The following is a 6,004-nucleotide window of genomic DNA, read 5'->3' as shown; positions in this document are numbered from 1 at the left end:
ATTAGATTTAGTTGCATCTTTCGTTATTTACAATTATATTCTAAAGCAAATAAATGAGAATATTTTTTTGTTAAAGAAGAAAATACCAATCAAGCTTATTCTTGTCAACTTCAATACATAGTAATGTTACTTGCGAGGACCGAAACATTGATAGTCACATTAGAGTGGGCAATGATTAATCTACTAAACCATCCTAATATATTGAAGAACGCTAGAGATGAGGTAGACAATCAAATTGGACAAGAGAAATTGATTGAGGAATCAAATGTCTCCAAATTACACTACCTTTAAAGTATTATTTTAGAAACCCTTTGATTAATATATCTTATGGCCGACTAGGACCCTATATGTTCTCGTTATTAGTCAATGCATGGGCCATATATAGATCCTAAGGTATGAAATGATGTAACTAGTTTCAAACCCATAAGGTATAAATATGGGGAGAATGAAGCACATATGTTAATGCCATTTGGTATCAAGAGAATGACTTGTACTTCCTCACTCAACTTAGAGTGAACCTAACTCTAGGACCATTGATTCAGTGCTTTGAATGGGAAATGGTTATTTGATTTAATTAGATAAAATGACATTCATTTAGGAACTTATGAAAAGTTGATTTAAAATTGTATGCGATTTGGCTAGATTTGAGGCAGTGACCCTCTATTAGAATGATTAAGAGAAATTAAGCGAGAGAAAATGCACTTATGGCAAAAATTTGCAATATTATTCCAATGATCTTTAAATGTGATTACAATTAGGTATTTATAGACCATAAAACTACTCTATTGTCATATGGCCTTATCCTATTGGTTCTATTATTCCCCATACGCACTAATAATTCCAATATTTATTATTCTCAAAAAAAATAAAAAATTTCCAACATTTATTAAATTTGATTGAATCCTAGGAATTCTAACTTGCTAACCTACTAAATTCAACATTACAACATTAGTATCTATTTGCCTATATTAGGGGTTCCTAACACACACATACACACATTGAGTCTCCTATATATAAACTTGTTTATTAACACATTACTATGCTCGAGCTTGACTTGTTTAATAGTCAAACTTAGAGTTATGAATAAGTTTGGATCATTTGTTAAGAAGACAAACAAAATGGCTTTTATCTAGCTGAACCCAAGTTATTAATAATAAATAAGTTTATTTATGGCCGTAAGTATTGGTAATTTTGAAAAAAAAAACAAAAACAAAAAAAGAGGAAATAAAAATGAATAAAAGGGAGGAGGGGTGGGGGGAGATGGAAGTTGCAATGCAGAACAGGCCATTATTGTTTTGTTTAATATAGTTCGTATTAGGTATTGCTCCAATTTGAAGTCTTTTTAATTACAACAATAACAAGGATTGACTTTTCTTTTTTAGAATCTTTTTATAAGTTACAAAGGTAGTAAATTGTGATTAATTAGCTGAAATATAAGGCGCCAATATCATCACATTTTCATCTACACCACACCTTAGTAAGTTGCAAGTTGTAAAAACAAACGTATACAAATTGGGCTCTTCTTGCTATAATGAGTATTTAATATTTAGGAAAACTAATCATATCTCCTGCTTTCACAAGTGTAAGAGAACTTAAAATAAAACAAATTTGTACCGCGAGAGGTAGGGAACAGTGGTGGCTCTAGAAATTTTTTCCAAGGTGGTTCTTAAAAAACTGAAATTACACAATCTAATGAAAAAAGAAATTCATATATTGACAAAAAAAAAAAAAAAAAAAAACACACAAATACATAAAGTTTTACAATTTCTATCTACGAGTTTTCATATTTTGAAATCGTTGCAAGATAGTTTTTTGTCAATGCTGCAAGTTACATTTTTTTCAATGTACACAGTGAAGCAACCATTCATCCACTGATCTCTACTTAGATTGTGTAGTTCATTCTTTATATATTTCATTAGTGAAAAACTTCTTTAACTTCACAAGCAATTAGTCTATTGGGTAAGTGTCAGGCTTCTATGTCTTTACTAAATTTTCAGCAAGTTCACATAAGCATGAAAATACTTGTTGTGTCCATAGCATGACTCTATTAACGATTTAATCCAACATAAATTTTTGTTGTTTAATTGTTTTATTATTTTTCTTTATTGACCACTAGCAGTCTAGCAAACAATACCTACTTTACACAATGTAAAGATTGAAAATATACTACCTCGTCGGCTCACTCCCATTGCGTTATGTCTTTACATAATTTAATTTCTTTGTCTTTTATAATTTCTTTTTTACTTAATTTACTATCCACTAGTCTAGTCCACTACCCCAATTGCCCAATACATGCCCACATGGCCCCCACCCACCCCCCACTCAAGAGGCAAACAACCCGATGACACTTACACAAAAGCCGAAAGACTAAGAGCCCAAGTCACAAAGTCAGTGGATAGTGGGTCAAGTCAAGAAATATAATAACATTAACAATTAACACAAAAGGACAAAGTCAAATAAAGCAAAGGGATATCACATACACGTTCCTATAATCCTATTCTGCTAGTCAATATTTAGTTTAGATTATTCAATTCCAGAAAGAGAGAGAGAGAGGTTGAGACCATTGGCTAGGCAATGAAGGCTGGGTCAGGATCAGTGAGTCAACGACGGTTGTGGCAAGACGATCCCTATCCAATACTGAACAAGGCAATCTCGCTAATATGGACTGGGACAGTGGCTCTGGCGTGGAGGTTTTTGTTTCCCTTTTAGGTTACGATATTTTTTTGGTTTAAAATTTGATTAGATATTTAGTTTATAGCAATTTAATTATTATTATTATTATTATTATTATTATTAATTTAAAAATCTGTCTGAGTGAGGACTTGGGCTTTTTCTTCTAAGATTTAAAATCTATAGGCCAAAATGGCCCATTAGCATTAATTTTTGAAATATTTAGCAACAGAGCACTGTTTTGGAAATAATTAGGGAAATACCACTTTTTCCGGTACTCGAGCATGGTGAGCTCGAGTACCATCTTTTCATTGGTCAAACATCTTCTCAAAAAAAAAAACGCCGCTATAGGGCCCGAAAACGTCACTATAGGACTTAAAAAACGCCACTATAGGGCCCCTTTAACCTGTTATGGGGACTTATAAAAAAATTTTGCAGGAAAACGCCGCTATAGGGCCCAAAAACGTCACTATAGGGCTTAAAAACGCCACTATAGGGCCCCTTGAACCTGTTATGGGACTTATAAAAAAATTTTGCAGGAAAACGCCGCTATAGGGCCCAAAAAGGTCACTATAGGGCTTAAAAACGCCACTATAGGGCCCCTTGAACCTGTTATGGGACTTATAAAAAAATTTTGCAGGAAAACGCCGCTATAGGGCCCGAAAACGTCACTATAGGGTTTAAAAACGCCACTATAGGGCTCCTTGAATATGGGGCGATGGTGGATTAAAAAAACATGGTACTCGAGCTCACCAAGCTCGAGTACCAAAAAAAGTGGTATTTCCCTAATTATTTCCGAAACAGTGCTCTGTTGCTAAATATTTCAAAAATTAATGCTAATGGGCCATTTTGGCCAAATCTATATGAGGTTTTTATTGGGCTTGCTATCATTATAATTTTTTTTATCAAATTTTATTAGTTCAATAATTTTTTGGCCTTTTTCTTTTTGCCTGAAAGAGTGTATTATACTGTTAAGAGGACTAAATTATGGATCAAAGTTTAATTTTATTGGGCTTAAAAAAAAAAATTTTGGATGGTCACAATTTTTTTTAAGGGTAGACAAATATAAAAATTTTAAATTATTATATATAATTTTTTTTCCAAGTCGGGTGGTCTTGTAATCACCTTGGCCTCAACGTGGCACCACCCCCGGCAGGGAACCTAGGGTGTCAAGGATTTGATGATCAAATTACAGAGAAGCAAGGCATGAGCATTAATTAATGGACTTGACATAGGTCAAGTGCATTGAAATTGGACTCATTAGGATGGTGACTTATGTTAATTTTTGTCATGTTTCATTATCCTAATAAGTCTAGTGCAGAACACGTAATATTTATTTGATTTTTAAATATTATATATGTTACATTTAATTCTTAAACACCTCTCTTATTCGGCTAAATATTAGGTACTCTTTGGGTAGTTTGGTTGAAGGAGTGAAAAAGTGGAAGAATGGAAAATAGTGGGAGGGATGGAAAAGTGGGAGGATAGAAAAGGTTTTTATTTCCCTCCTTTTCGTTTGGTTGAGAATGAAAAAGTGAAAGATGGAAAAAGCGAGTTTGTATAAATTTACTTATGTACCTTTGTTAAAAATGATGTCCAATTAAAACCAAAAAAGTGACAAACAACCAAAAAAAAAAAACACAAAAGAAAGCAAAAGGAAAAAAAAAAATTTATATATGAGCAATGTACACATAAATCAAAATCAAATAAATAATAAAAAAAAAAAAAAAAAAAAAAAAAAAAAAGGAGAAGAGGCAACGTCCAAGAGGAAGGAAAAAAATGTGAAGAAGAGCAACTGTATGAACAAAGCTCATGTGCAAGTGCACAAGGGTATTTTGTCCATTAAGCAGTCTCATTTTCTCCCTTTAGTTTTCTCTCCATTTTGCAGAAAAAAAAATTTTGGTGGGTTCGGGGAGAAAACACCTGGACCCTACCATTTATTTTCCTGCCTTCTCACTTAACTAAACACACACCAAAAAAGTTTTCCTTCTCATTTTATCTTCAAAGTTTTCCATCCACCCTATTTCACATCCAAACAAGCACCCTCTTAAAGTATAATGACTTCATATGTATGGTGAGTTTTACCTATAAATTAAATTTATAATAAAATCTATCAAAAATATAAGAGATGAGAGCACGATATCGTTGACAAAATAACAAAGGAGAAAAGAAAGCAAATACGCACCCACTGACGTAAGGCATTTTATAATTTTTATCATATATGTAAGGATGCCAACGCAAACATGATTTCTTTGTGGTTTACCTTCCAAAGAAAATTAGCATGGCTGCTCTCGTTGGCCACATACTTTTTTTTTTTCTTTAACAAAAAACTACCAATATTTTATAGATATTTTCAATATATTTTTTTGGGAAAAATGCCCACACTCTTCTTTTCATTGGATTCAGATTTCAGATGTGGCATTTTAAATATCATGTGTGTCTCACGTGCATATTTTGTTAGAATTTTAGTAACAGACTAACTGAGATGGTGATTTGGCACATGCATAAAGTTTTAGGATTAAATTAGCCAAATTAAAATTTTAAGGAGTGTAATAGCCACCACCATAAAGCTCGAGGGGGGTTTATGAGCATCTTTTTTCCTATTTCTTTTCTACATTGTTGTATCCTATAGGGGTAAAGTCCCCAGATCAAACAATGGGCCTTGGGCCCCATATAGAATTCGACCACGTCCGAGAAGAAGGTGTGGGCGCCAAAAGGGCTCCCGACCCAATTCTTATGGGCCCAAACTTGTTTAAAAGGCGGTCCGAGGAGAAATGTCTCCTCGGACGTACCAAGTATGGCTCAAACATGCACCCTACCAGCAATAAAGAATCACTGCAACGAGTATTAGTAGTAGGGATGAGTCCCACAAGCCTGTGAGAGGGAAGAGAGTATAGGATGTTAAGGGAGAAACTACAACTGCCACATTAAATGCATGGCCGTTACTTTTCTGGCCGCATTAATGTGGAGAGGACTGACGAACAGTGTTACCTTGGCTACTACAACTCACAGAAAGATGGGGGAGATGTCCGATGAGACGGGCACTTAAGTGAAGGTCCAGATGATCAACAAGTGTAAGGTTCTGATGACTTCAAGGGGGCTATATAAGAGAGGGGAGTCCCTATGAAGAGGGAGACAGAAAAAAGGAGGAACTGAGAACAGAAGAAGAAGAGAAAGACCATAGCCTTTGAACAGAGACAAGAATACACCCCATACATCTCCTCGGACCATATACCTAATGGACATGAAGGAGATTTTCTTATTTTTGATTGTTGTATGGCCCAAAGTTAACTAGCATGCACTTCGTTAGGGCCTAGTTTTGTAACCCACTCTT

This window comes from Quercus lobata, chromosome 7, assembly GCF_001633185.2.
Source record: "Quercus lobata isolate SW786 chromosome 7, ValleyOak3.0 Primary Assembly, whole genome shotgun sequence".
NCBI classification, from domain to species: Eukaryota; Viridiplantae; Streptophyta; class Magnoliopsida; order Fagales; family Fagaceae; genus Quercus; species Quercus lobata.
This window is presented reverse-complemented; position numbering follows the sequence as displayed.